Source organism: Poromitra crassiceps, assembly GCF_964638095.1.
Source record: "Poromitra crassiceps genome assembly, chromosome: 4".
Taxonomy (NCBI): Eukaryota; Metazoa; Chordata; class Actinopteri; order Beryciformes; family Melamphaidae; genus Poromitra; species Poromitra crassiceps.
The window spans coordinates 2887281-2900563 of record NC_139626.1 but is presented as its reverse complement, the minus strand read 5'-3'; the positions used below and the strand labels follow the sequence as shown (position 1 = coordinate 2900563).

Here is a 13283-nt window from a genome sequence, read left to right as displayed (position 1 = left end):
GGTCTGGGTCAGTTTCTCTAGCTTTACTTTACACATCACAAATACCAGGTAAGGTAGAGCTTTCCCCGGCCCTGTTTTCATATTTATACAGTAATTAAATCAGCTCCACCATTAAAGTCGAAGTGAACCGGAACGGAATGCACCAGCGCGAGCGTCAGACACTGAAAACGAATTGAGAGGCGGACCATATACGTGTCGATGATTTGATTTGACAATTCTGAGGACTGGCTTTGGCATTGGCCAATCCTGGCGTGTTCCACCCCCAAATCCAGTGGGATTCAGCCTGTTGTCATGCTACACGAGTGGGATCCGCAGAGTACCAGGGAGCCAGCTGCTTCGTGCGGAGCTTATATTTACAGTCTATGGTGCGGAGCGAGCGGACAATCCGATTCATAGGTGCTGCCCGCCCGCCTGGAATCTCCGAGAGACGACCCCTGACAGCCAGGGAGGCTGTCAGGCTCGGAGGCGCGCGCCATTATCGTTATAAATGTAAATAATATTCCTGGAATGCGTGTTTTAACGAGCCAGTTACATTTCTTTGCATTCTTAGACATTACCGTTTGATTTAGTTTGCATAATTGCTCAAGTTAGTAGTTAGTTTATGGGCTAGAAACTCTGCCAGATGACAGGCACTAGGTGCCATTTTCGCCTTCATTTGGAAGAGAAAATGATCCTGTAATGAAGATTTGATTGACAGCTGAACTAAAATACTAAACTAAATACTAAACCAAAATACTAACCTGTTACAATATAGAATTATCACCCAGCCACGCCACCACAGGCGCGCGCGCGCGCGCGCGCACACACACACACACGCACACACACACACACACACACACAGAGCTGAAGGTGAGAGCAGCGCTCTATCGGTAAAAAAGTGTTCCCCCCTGCGGCCCCTCTCCTTCTTACAAGTAATTGACCTCTTTCTGTCGTAGTAAATAACACACAAGTTAAGCCTACTTCACTCACCTCCACAAATAATCTGCTTCAAGCCGCCGGTTCGTTGTTTCTGGAGTTTATTTGTAGACCGGAGCAGTGAGTGCTGTACTGACAATTGACAAATGGTGCAGACAGGTCCAGCCGCGCGAAAGTTTGGAGATGGTCTCGCGCAGCATATCAGAGGCGTAGTGATACTCAGTTCCATAAAATAGTTCCAATTGAATGGAGGGTATGCAGCACGGACGTCACTTTCCCACTGGAACATGCCCCCTCAATCGGGACTGGCAAAACCTAAAACCTATGGGCAAAACATTCAGCAGGTTCTCTGTTGTTTGGAGCAGTAGGTGTCATTAATCTAGGCTGATTACTGCATTCAAAATCAGTCTGGCTGTCACTCAGTGGGCGTGACCATGCAGTGACTTCTGCCTGTGACATCACGTGCATACCCTCTATATGGGAAAACTGGCCTCAGAAATGAGTCTGACCCACGGCCACCTAGAGTTTAATTAAAGCCTCTGTTACAGTAGAAAACATAACATAGCTTGAAAGTAATAATAGTAATAATAATGACAACAACAACAACAACAACAACAATAATAATAATAATAATAATAATAATACATTCATGTGTAATGTTATTTTAAAGGACTATGCTTGATATAGAATTGCATTAGCCTCTTGTATTGTGTTATATTAGCCTGTTACCCTGTAAGGTGTTTTGTTGGGCATGGTTAAAACTTTTTTCTTGTGTGTTGCGTTATTTGAGCTTATGTTATAACTTGGCCCTGTACCATTTATTTTATCTGGCAAGCTGTCAATGGAGGCCAGAAGACGATACAAAATATAAAAAAGAAGGCATATAACCCTAGCCTGGGTAAACCCAGCCTCCACGTGACCTGCTCTCAGACCTGCTCTGCTCTCGTAGTGACTGAGAGCAGGTCTGAGAGCAGGTCACGTGGAGGCTGGGTTTACCCAGGCTAATATAACCCACCCTATAACCCATAGGGGATGGGTGATGGGCCAGATTGTTTCCCAAACTTTTTCACATCAAGGTCCCCTAAACTAGACCACAGACCCCCAATTTTGTGCCAGGGTCCCCCATCCAATAAAACTTTTGCTTTTAGATGTTTTCCTCATGGTTGCCATGGCAACCATTTTACTTTCCACTATAACATAATTATTTTTGCATCAAATCTCCTGAACCAAACATGATGACAGAAAAGGTGATGTCTACCCCTTACTGTATGTTTTCATGGTATGATCCAGTGTAGGAAATTAGCCAGGGGCAAGGCCAAATATGCTCTAATAAATCTCAGAATGCACCAAAAAAACATGATCAAGGGGCAAAAATTGTCCCCAAGATTTTGATAGGCCTAATTATATTCTCATTACATTAATTACATTTTCATTTGCTTCTCTAACACACACTAACACAATTAACTTTTGTAAAACACCCCAAAAAGGGACCTGGGCTTGGCCTGGACACGAAAGTTAAAATTAAATCCATGCCATGGACCAGCAGGGTACAGAGGAGGTCATTTCCATTGTGGAGCACTTCACAATCTCCTCCACCAGCATGACCATGCTGGTCAAGCAATCCCCAGCACAACCATGTTGGTCCACCAGCTTCACCATGCTGGTCCAGCAACTTCACCAGCTTCACCATGCTGGTCCACCAGCTTCATCAGCATGACCATGCTGGTCCACCAACTTCACCAGCTTCATCATGCTGGTCCACCCGCTTCACCATGCTGGTCCACCAGCTTCATCAGCATGACCATGCTGGTCCACCAGCTTCACCATGCAGGTCCACCAGCTTCACCAGCTTCACCATGCTGGTCCACCCGCTTCACCATGCAGGTCCACCAGCTTCACCAGCTTCACCATGCTGGTCCACCCGCTTCACCATGCTGGTCCACCAGCTTCATCAGCATGACCATGCTGGTCCACCAGCTTCACCAGCTTCACCATGCTGGTCCACCAGCTTCACCATGCTGGTCCACCAGCTTCACCATGCTGGTCCAGCAACTTCACCAGCAAGGCCATGGTAGTTTACCAGCTTCACCAGCAAGCATTAGCTGGTGGCACCAGCATCAGACCAGCACTAACCAGCATTGACCAGCATCAGACCAGCACTAACCAGCATAGACCAGCAAGAAATTCATGCTGGTCTATGCTGGTTTTTTCAGCAGGTCATCATGGGCATTCCTTCCTCTTCGAAGCTTGGTCCACAGAACATGTGGCCGGTGTTTTGTGCCTATCTTACCGGGTGTCTAAATGCACGACCCAGCAGGCCAGCCACCCCCAGGCTAAGAGCCTCTCTCCCGGCCCGACACCCAGGGCAGCCCAGGGTCTGTCTGAGAGCAGGTCGAGGTCACTGGGGGCTGGGTTTACCCAGGCTACCACCACCCAACCCCTACCCGCCCTGCCCCTCACCTTGCCTGGGTCCCACACCTCCGGCCGAGACCCCTTCAGAACCTCTTAGCCGGGTACGGCTATTTCAGCAGCTGTAGTAGCTATCATTCCGATGTTGCTGCTCTGATATAGGCTATGCGTGTAGTAGCCCCGAACCAGACCAACTCCAACACATTCTCTGACGTTGTATCCACTGTGCATCTCCAACAGACATCAAACACTGGATGTATGTCTTGTAGGCTCTATATGCCAAGAACCACATATATATGTATGAGTTAAGTGTTGTGCCTCACAAGTGCCTATATCATTATGTATGAATTAATAGTTATGTGCCACAAATAGCAAAGTCACGACATACTTATGTATTAATTAATAGTTTTGTGCCACATATTGTAAAGTCACGACATAATGATATCCTCACAAATCATTAGCTGATGCTGATCATGAAATCACTTTTATACAGTATAGTCATGAGAACAATTCAAAATATATAGGTAATCAGTGAAGACCATCATTGGAGTTATAAAAGCACATTTATTTATCAAGTTTGTGAACATGTCCCCCCAAAGTCTGCCCTGGAGCAAGGACTCGCTCTCCAGTGCCCCTTGTCTGTATCAGCTGGGGGAAACAGTCTGGCCTCTCCCCTCTCCTCCCCACGGCCCGCGTTGCTCGATCTCTCCGGCGGGTCCAGCTCTCGTCCTTTTTCACTTGTGTTGCTCTTCACTTCCCGAACCAACGTGACTGTAGCGACAGGTCTCCACCATGCACGCACACACAACAAACAAGCTAGCTGCCACAAGCTAGCTAAATTGCTACGGCTAGCTACCTGAAACTCTAACAAACCCGCTCGTTCCTCTTGCGATTGGTATCCATTCGACACTGCCACCACCACTGTGACCGACTCTGGCTTTGCAGTTTGTACTCTTTGTAGAATAAGAACACGGAGGCAGCTGTTGATATTTGCAAAACGAACACCACCTTGTGCAACCCAGCTAGTTGCTCTCGACCACGAGGATAAGTGTCAAGAAAGACATGGCACACAAACAATTACTTCCGTTGCCTCAGCCTGCCATCAAAAATAAAAGCACGCAGAGCTCAGTACTGCGTAGCTGGTTACAACATGAATTTCGACTTTTATTCTGAAAGTCTTGGCCGGAAACAATATGTTTTCTCGTGGTTACCTTGACAGTGGCCCAGCTACAATGGTGTCTGATATGAGAACATGTTGCAGGTCAGGCTGTCAAACAAATAGCACGCTCACAGTGCGCTTTTAGCCTATTTCGGATTACCAGGGGCAAATCCCAAAGATACATGCAGCGGATGACAGATTGGGTAAACACATGGGCTCTTTTAGGCTACTGTCAATTTGAGTTTACCCGTGAGCACCAAGCATCAATCACTCGATCAGCCTGAGCCACGAGAGGAACCTCCATAAAATAGCGTAGCCTACCCAGGTGAAAAAGTATTATACTTAAATTATACTTTTCACAGTATGTACTAAGTACACTTTCAGTTAGCATATGTTAATTTGGCACCCTTAAGTTATACTTAAGTGTACTTAAGTAGTCATTTAGTAGTACTTATGGACTCCTTGAGCACCTTTTAAGTGTAATTTGTATGCTTTTTTGGAACAACTTTTTATAAACTTTAAGTGTACTGAAGTACACCAGTGAAAAGCATGATTCGTGAGCATTCAAAACACACTTTCAGTACAATTGTATTATATCACCAGTGTGTTGAAAGTATACTTAAAAAGGCATTATAGATCAATTGATGTAGTCTACAAGTATACTTTAAATACAGTTATCATACTATTAATATTCTTCTAGCATGCCTCAGTAATATTTCAAATAAACTTCAAATGCACTTTTTGATTTTAATTAGTACATTTAAAGTGTGCTATTGTTAATAAGAAATGTATTTATAGTGAAGTTCTATCACAATTTAAGCATAATAAAGACATGTACTTAAAGTGTACTATAATTGACTAAAAGTGTATCTGAAGTGTATTCCATCATTGCTTATGCGTCAGGATAAAAGTGTATTTTAAATAGAACATTGTTATACTTTAAGTACTGTATTAAATGTTCCTGAAGTATACTCACAATACATCACTATTACACTTCACATGGTGCCATTTTAGTACACTCCAAATGTGCCGTTTTGTTCAATGACCAATTGCACTTCAATTATGAGAAAAACACATTTTATTTACATTAAAATATTATGGTAATACAAATGTATGTAAGAAATTAAAACAGTTACCAGTAGCGATGCACAATATATCAGCAATCATATGGCTATCAGCTGATGTTTGATCTTGAATATATCGGTATCAGTCCGATGAGCCGATGGCTGGAAAGCCCTTGTTGGTGGCCTATACCCCAGGAGGGGTAGTAGACATAAGTAAGTCCGATGAGCCAAATAACCAAAATGTTAAACCATGAAGCCACAGTCCTGAAGGCAGGCTGGTTGACAACGCAGGCTGTGATCTGCTCCCATAGGCTGCTGTCCTTCTGCACCAGAGTGGAAGACCTGTCCGCCGACAAGGCTGAGGGGATGAGAAAAGAAAAAGACAAATTAATGCAAGACAAGCTTTTATAGTGAACGCAGAGGTCAAGGAACTGTAAGAGAAGAGGTAGAAATTTAACAATGTGGCTTTGTTGCCTAAACCTAACCAACGGCACTACACGGCCTCTATTAGGGCTGCACGATTTATCGTATTTTCATCGCCATCGCGATATGAAAATGCGCGATGAACACATCGCAAAAGTCACGTGTTATCGCAAAAAAAAAAAAAAATACAGTGCACATGAACGCAACATGCAAGATACCGGCTGAATAAGTGTCCAAATGTTCATGTCATTCTGGCCAATACTCCACTTCTGTTATAACATTTCAGTCTGGAATATGGAATATCTTTCAATAATCGTTATGACTAAAAGTAATCTCATGTGTAAGAAATGACTGTTCTACATTGAAGTAAAAATGTAAATAATTAACTTGTTGGTTTTGGATTTTTTTTAGCTTCAAGAGTGCATTTTTGTTCGTATGACCCTCAACACAGGCTTTGAGAATCCCGTGCCACTTACTGATACATATGCTTAAATTAACATACTCGTATTGCAAAATGAATTTAGGCCCTCACTGTAATACTTCAGAAGTTGAATTTGAAGTTCAGCATTAATACATTTGTCATTTTTTGTCTTAGATTTACCTTTGTGTGTTATTGCAATATCAAACTACATAATTGAGAATCGATTCTAGATTCTGGAATCGAGAATCGTTGGAATCGAGAATCGATTCTGGAATCGGATCGTGACGCCAGGAATAGGAATCGGATCGGATCGTGGCTTAGCCGGATCGGAGCACCCCTACCCATTAATATTTTTTTATAGCATTTTTTTATTTATCGCAGGTCATATCGTCATCACAATATTGAACAGTTATCGCACATCGCAGCTTTTCCTCATATTGTGCAGCCCTAGCCTCTATCTTCCCAAAAGCGCTAATTTTCCGCTCGTTTAACGCCATGCGCAATGCAAATTGGGGGCGGACACAACCGCATGACTGTGAGATAAGTGTACTGGGCATTGGCTGCCACAAGCCAAAGCAGGCGTTTCAGCGCTAAAATGTGGGATAGATGGCGTTATCCTATCGTCAGCAGCGCGCAATTACTTTGCGCTAAGAGCTATGAAAAGGACCTCTGCGCTCTGCACAGAGATTACGGCTGCGCTCCGAGCGCAGAGAGGTATTTGCGGAGTGGAAAGTGGAATTACTTTTGGATATTTATATATATTTATATATATTTGGGTATTAGCAGCAGATAATTCAGTGAGGCAATCAACTATAACTCACTGAGAAACTTTTATCACATCGCAAAGAGGGAAATAAATTGAGAACACTTGTGGGACAATGGACATAGGCTATTTACCTTCATAACCCGAAGGGTCGGCACCACAGACGATCTGTCAATAAGCTCTCTCTGTCCTCGCAGGAGTGAGTACACTCTATTACGCATGGAGATAATTACAGCATATTGCATGCCTCGGTGAGGCAACCTCACGCAAACAACCATTGTGAGACGGGAATCTGATTGGTTTTGATTGACGTATGCCAGCCTTGCCCGGTCACGCCTGTGAATAATTCTGGTAGTTAAGACCGCCCAAATCCCGTTTGCGCGGGCATTTTGGGGGGTTACATGCTGCCACTCCGACGTTCTGCCACTCCAAAATATCGGCACTCAGAAAAGGTTCTATATTCCCCGTTTTTCACTAACCTCTCCCAGCCCCCACGCCAAACCTAACCTCCCCCAGACCCTAACCCAAAACCTAACCTCTCCCACCCCCACGCCTAAACCTAAGGTCGGCATTGCGGCTTCTAAGGTGAACGACCGCCAGTCCGAATACTGGAAGTTAACGTTCGGAGTGGCAGAGCTTCGGAAAGGCAGACAGTTACCATTTTGGGGCGCAGATGATTTTTGGCAGAATTGTTTCCGCATGCCCGCCGAGAATTGCATCCCCAACATATTTCGGGGCTGTTTTAACTTAGAAATCAGGGAGGTCACGTCTACCAGACAATTATATCACTTTGAAACAGTAAAATTTCTGTATAAATCATTACCAGTAGCTCCCGTGAGGTGGGGATGTTTTTTTTTTGCTGCTCGGTGGGGGAGGCAAGGCGGAACGCTATCGTCCGTGCCTTAATGCACGCGCAAACAGTGCGCAAAGCGCTATTTAGGGAAAGCGCCTGTCGGAAGATAGAGGCCCACGTGTTTACTTTAGTTCTTAACGGCGGAGGAATGGAACTGTTAACATCGGTAGTGGGCCATGGGATCCTGACTATACCTCAAACTAGGATGAGAATGAGAACGTGCTGGGTGTGAAGAGACAGTAGTCTGCTTGCTACTGAAACACACAGGCCACATCTTCTTTCTGGATGGACAGATTTGTCACCGCAAATTAGAGGCATTTTCTATTTTATTTTTAAATGGCGTTGACATTCCAAAACAACAGAAATCTATCCTTTCTGATGGATCGGTGTGGCTGCAGTTAATTCCTTCCAGAGTCATGTTCACAGCACACAGAACACAACACAGCGTATAGCCTAATATATTTACATAATCTTTCAGTCATTTTCTATAGGATAACCACTGTGTGTGCGCGTTTCTTCCCCAGCGGCAGCATGGTCTGGGGGAGAAACGCAAAACCGAAAGGAGACCAAGATGCGTGTTGCATCTCAAATATCCAAATATTCACTGTTGACCTACCACCGAATATCCGGAGCCCAAATGTTTTTATTCGGGCCAGCCCTGGAATTAGATGACTATGAGCAGACAAATAAATGAGCATATACTGTACTTCCTGCTTAATATTTCCTCCTACTGGGTGTCCGGGTAGTGTAGCGGTAGATTCCCTGCCTACCAAGATGAGGGTCGCAGGTCCGTGCCCCCGTGTTACCACCGGCTTGGTCGGGCGTCTATACAGACACGATTGGCTGTGTTTGCGGGCGGGAAGCCAGATTAAGGGCATGAGTCCTGGTCGCTGTACGACCGCCTCCTCTGGTCAGTCAGGGCGCCTGTTCGGGGCGGAAGGGGACTGTGGGAATAGCGTGATCCTCCCACATGCTACTTCCAGCGACTGAAGCTCCCCGCTATCAGGTGAAAAGCAGCTGGCAAATGTGATCGACAGAGGGGGTGGAGCAGCGAGAGCGGCAGCAGAGGGAAATTGGCCAAGTACAATTGGGGGAAATGAGAAAAAATAATACCGTAATATAAAAAGGGATAACCCACCTACTGATGTTGACGAGTCCGTTAGTGGCGTGTGCTTTCCGTTGAGGCTGAGTGAGGTCAGTCAGACTGAGGATGATCTGATGTTCAGTGAAGATGAGGTTGGAGCAAAGACACCAGAGGGCACATCTAGAAACACACACCCACACCAACAATTACTCCCAACAGCTTTTAGAAGCACCTGAAGAGTATGGCAACTGTATCACATTTGAAATATTCCATGATTAAGATAAGACATGGGGAGCTGTGCAAATAAAAACAGACATCCAGAGCAGGACTCTACCTTAGTCTCTTCCTATTTCAGCCCTACTTGGGGAAAGTCTGCTGAGAGTGGGCAGGATGCTCTACACAGGGCAGCGCTGAGCAGCGGCTGGATGGCTGGTATCCCAGCAGAGGGTGGGTGGCTGGTACAGGCCCTTGACAGGTGACACGACCGCTCTGGGAATCACAAACAGGAACATATTATATATACTGTATTCCAACCACATGCAAGCACCAGGTCCCTCAGCTTTAAAAAAAAAAAAAATACAGTTGTACTGTCATACCTCTGGGCAGCTGTATCTGTTGTCGATGGAGTGATGTCGAGTTTCTACGAGGAGTAGATGGGTAGTGAAGATGCAGCGCACACAGAGCAGCCTCTGGACACACTGCCTTAAGCTGGACAACAAAGTCAGATAAGATTGCAGTGAGAAAACTTCATTTTCTATCTGTAGTACTCATGAGTGTAATTTTTTTTCAGCATCTTCTGGAGAATCTCTTTTTGTGGATTTTTCTCACATTTTCTCCCCAAATGTACTTGGCCAATTCCCCATTATAACGGTCGTTGCGCGGGTCAGAGGGGTTTCACCAGCAGGACGTAGCGCATGGGAGGATCATGCCATTCCCCCCAGTGCCCATTCCCCGAAACAGGTTGCCCGGCCAACCAGATGAGGCGCTGGTGCAGCGACCAGGACTCATACCCTACCGGCTTCCCACCCGCAGACACGGCCAATCTTTAGGAATGTCTGACCAAGCCAGAGGTACCTCTGGCAGGAGTTGAACCTGGGACTCCGCGGTGGTAGGCAAGTGCTTTTACCTCTACACCAGTGGTTCCCACCCACCGGGCCCCGGTCCATAAAGCATTTGCTGCCACGCCGCGGGGAAGCTAATATGATTCTGCAGGGAGAAAGAGAGTGAGATAGCTCTCTCTACACACACACTTGCATTAAGAGAGGGTCCATGAAATTGAGAGTTTACAGTCTATTATTTCACTTGTAATTCACTATTCCAGTGTGTCAGAATTTTACATACACTAAGAAGCTGACTGTCCCCTAGCCCCATAACGTGACGCTGCTACTGTACTCCGATAATATTCTCGTACAGCAGTCATCGTCACACAGCGTTCGAATCCTCAATAGGTGGAAAACGCTGTTAAAAAAGCTCTCCTACCCGTATCCCACCTCCGATTGCAGATCCGAAGATATGATAGTCCGCCTAGTGAAGCCAGTAATTTAGCCGGCGCTGTTAAAATGATACTGCTTGCGTGAAACAACCGTTTAGAAGCAGTCTTTGTACAGCCTGCGCTGAATTTACAGCAGGGTGTGTTTGATCTCACTATCTTGGTGCACCGCTTGCACATGGCGAGCAAACAACACATGCAGTCACACGGAGACGGCGGCTGTCAGTGATCAACGCAAATCCAGCGCACCTGGGAAGCAAAACATGTCATGAAATAGGTTCCTGTCGGCTTCTCCTGTCCTCAATACGGCACAGGCTGTGCAAAGACTGCTTCTAAACGGGTGTTTCATGCAAGCAGTATCATTTTAACAGCGCCGGTTAAATTACTGGCTTCACTAGGCGGACTATCATATCTTCGGATCTGCAATCGGAGGTCGGATACGGGTAGGAGAGCTTTTTTAACAGCGTTTTCAGCGGGGACCGCCTTCCATTCCGAAACACCATCGTTCCGACACCCCCCCACTCCGAAATTGAAATAGATTTAACCCCCCCACTCCGAAATTGATTTTCAAGTCCATATTTCTCCGAGTTTCCTGCATTCCTGCAGCTTGAAATAAATGTTTCAACTCATTGTTTTTTTTTATTATATGTCACTGTCTTCATATAATTTCGCTATAGCAGTAAACACGAGCCTGCTGCATTCAGATAGATACAGGAATGTGAATGTTGGATACATCCTAAAATCAGCTGTGGATCACAGACATTGTTTGCACTCTGTGTTGTTCAGAATCGTGCGAGCCGCTGCTCAGGGACTGGGCACAGCTGTCCTGCTTGCTTTCTCCCCCACTCCGCAAAGAAATAGGCTACACCTTGACAACGCACACTCTAGTTAACCGCATATCGGGCCCGGAGCTGTGTTTTTATTTTTTGGCACACAGACTTTCCACTCTGCTGGTCTAAATAGCCTACCAGGTGTGGTCTTGCGCATTCCTGGCTCGCAGTTTTCTGCAGGTGCACAGAGATATCTCTCTACAATCACTAAACATTGTTAATTTATGTTGTCTTGCCATACAGTTTGTTAAATTTGTCAAATGCGTAATCCGAGAGCGCAAGGATCTGTTCCACAGCAGCATATTCAACTGATTATTTTTACGCCGACAGGATCTAATCATAAATGATGTTTTCTACACATCTAAAGGTGAGCTGTTACACACGCCCACATTCATACCCTGACAAGTGTTTGAAAAAAAATAATTGTAACTTTGAGTCAAATGCTCACAGTTGAATAAGGTTCATTGAGTCATATTAGCAAGATGTGGACGTTCTTATTTGTGAATGCCAGTCGGGTTGAATTGATTTTGTTTTATGAAAATCGGAGGAAATTTAGCTTCCCCATTCCCGATGGTCTAGCGCCGCCTATGCATATTTTCAATAAAAAACAATGAGTTGCAGTGTTTGATGCAGGAAACTCTGAGAAATATGGACTTGAAAATCAATTTCGGAGTGGGGGGGTTTCGAAATGGAGGGGATGTCCCCATTCGGAATAGGGGTGCCTTTAAAAAAATGGGAAAACCCCTCCATTACGAAGAATGGAGGTCGATCTTCGGAGTGGGGGGGTTTCGAAAAGGCAGGGTGTAACCGTTTTCTACCTAGTGAGGATTCAAACGCTGTGTGACGATGACTGCTGTACGAGAATATTATCGGAGTACAGTAGCAGTGTCACATTATGGGGCTAACTGTCCCCATGTCCTCACTGCCTACTGCCCAGGTGGGTGTTCATCAAAAAGGAGTTTCTGTGTGGAATTTGCAGTTCTCACTCTGCTCCCCGGGGGATGAATCCCCTGCAATATATATATAAGAAAATAATATCTGTTCTGTGATAAACCATGACAAAATAGACAGGTTACCATGACCATTTACTATTTTAGGGTGTGTGAGGAAGAACAGTAACCTTATTCCTCTTACCTTCTGTCGTTGCCTTTCATGATCACCCCTTCAAGACAGACAAAATCCTCCCGACATGACTGCCTACCAATGTGAACAGGAGAGAGTTGTAACTAGCATCGAGTTAGCAGCTAACGTTATACAGTACTTGATTGTCTCTGGCTGCTAGCTAGCTAAGCAGACTCCCCACACTAACGTCAGCTAGCATTGTTTTGTAGCATACTGTTCACCCTTTGAGTAAATGTAATTCACAAATAAGTCTAAAAACGATTCAACTGTTGCCGTAACATTAACGTTACATCAGTCTCACAGACTAACCTAGCGTTAACTAACGCTGGTAACGTTGTGTAAAGCAGTCTATACAGAGAATAAGCGCTAACGCAAGCTAATCTGCTTTAGCGTTAGCTAACGTATGCAAGCTAATAGAAAAACGCACATAATGTTGCGTTTCGGGGTACACCAAAATACTTTGGTACCGTCTGCTTATACAAGACATACAGTTTTAAATACATGATAAGCAACTAGTTTTGTCAATATTACCGTATCCCGGGCGGCAGGACGCCCGCTCGAATTTCAAACGAAACATGTTGGCTGGCCCTGATCACTTCCGGAAGTACCTTCTTCTTCTTCTTCTGATATTTAATGGCGGTTGGCAAACAGCATTTTGTGCAATACCGCCACCTTCTGAATTTTAGCAGTTACACAATATTATTCACAGTGTGGGAAAAACAAAAACGATGTCCACCCAAAGTGCTCAAAA

The 13283-nt window shown here is 45.0% G+C and overlaps 1 long non-coding RNA gene across 1 annotated transcript; it reads right to left on the bottom strand.

Moving 5' to 3' along the window:
• Positions 1-9454: 9454 nt before the first annotated feature.
• Positions 9455-12608, bottom strand: LOC310775091. Its single transcript, XR_014552636.1, has 3 exons — positions 12545-12608; positions 9688-9799; positions 9455-9580 (listed from the first exon to the last, which is right to left on the bottom strand). It is a non-coding gene; the product is annotated as an uncharacterized lncRNA (long non-coding RNA).
• Between the last annotated feature and the right edge of the window lie 675 nt (positions 12609-13283).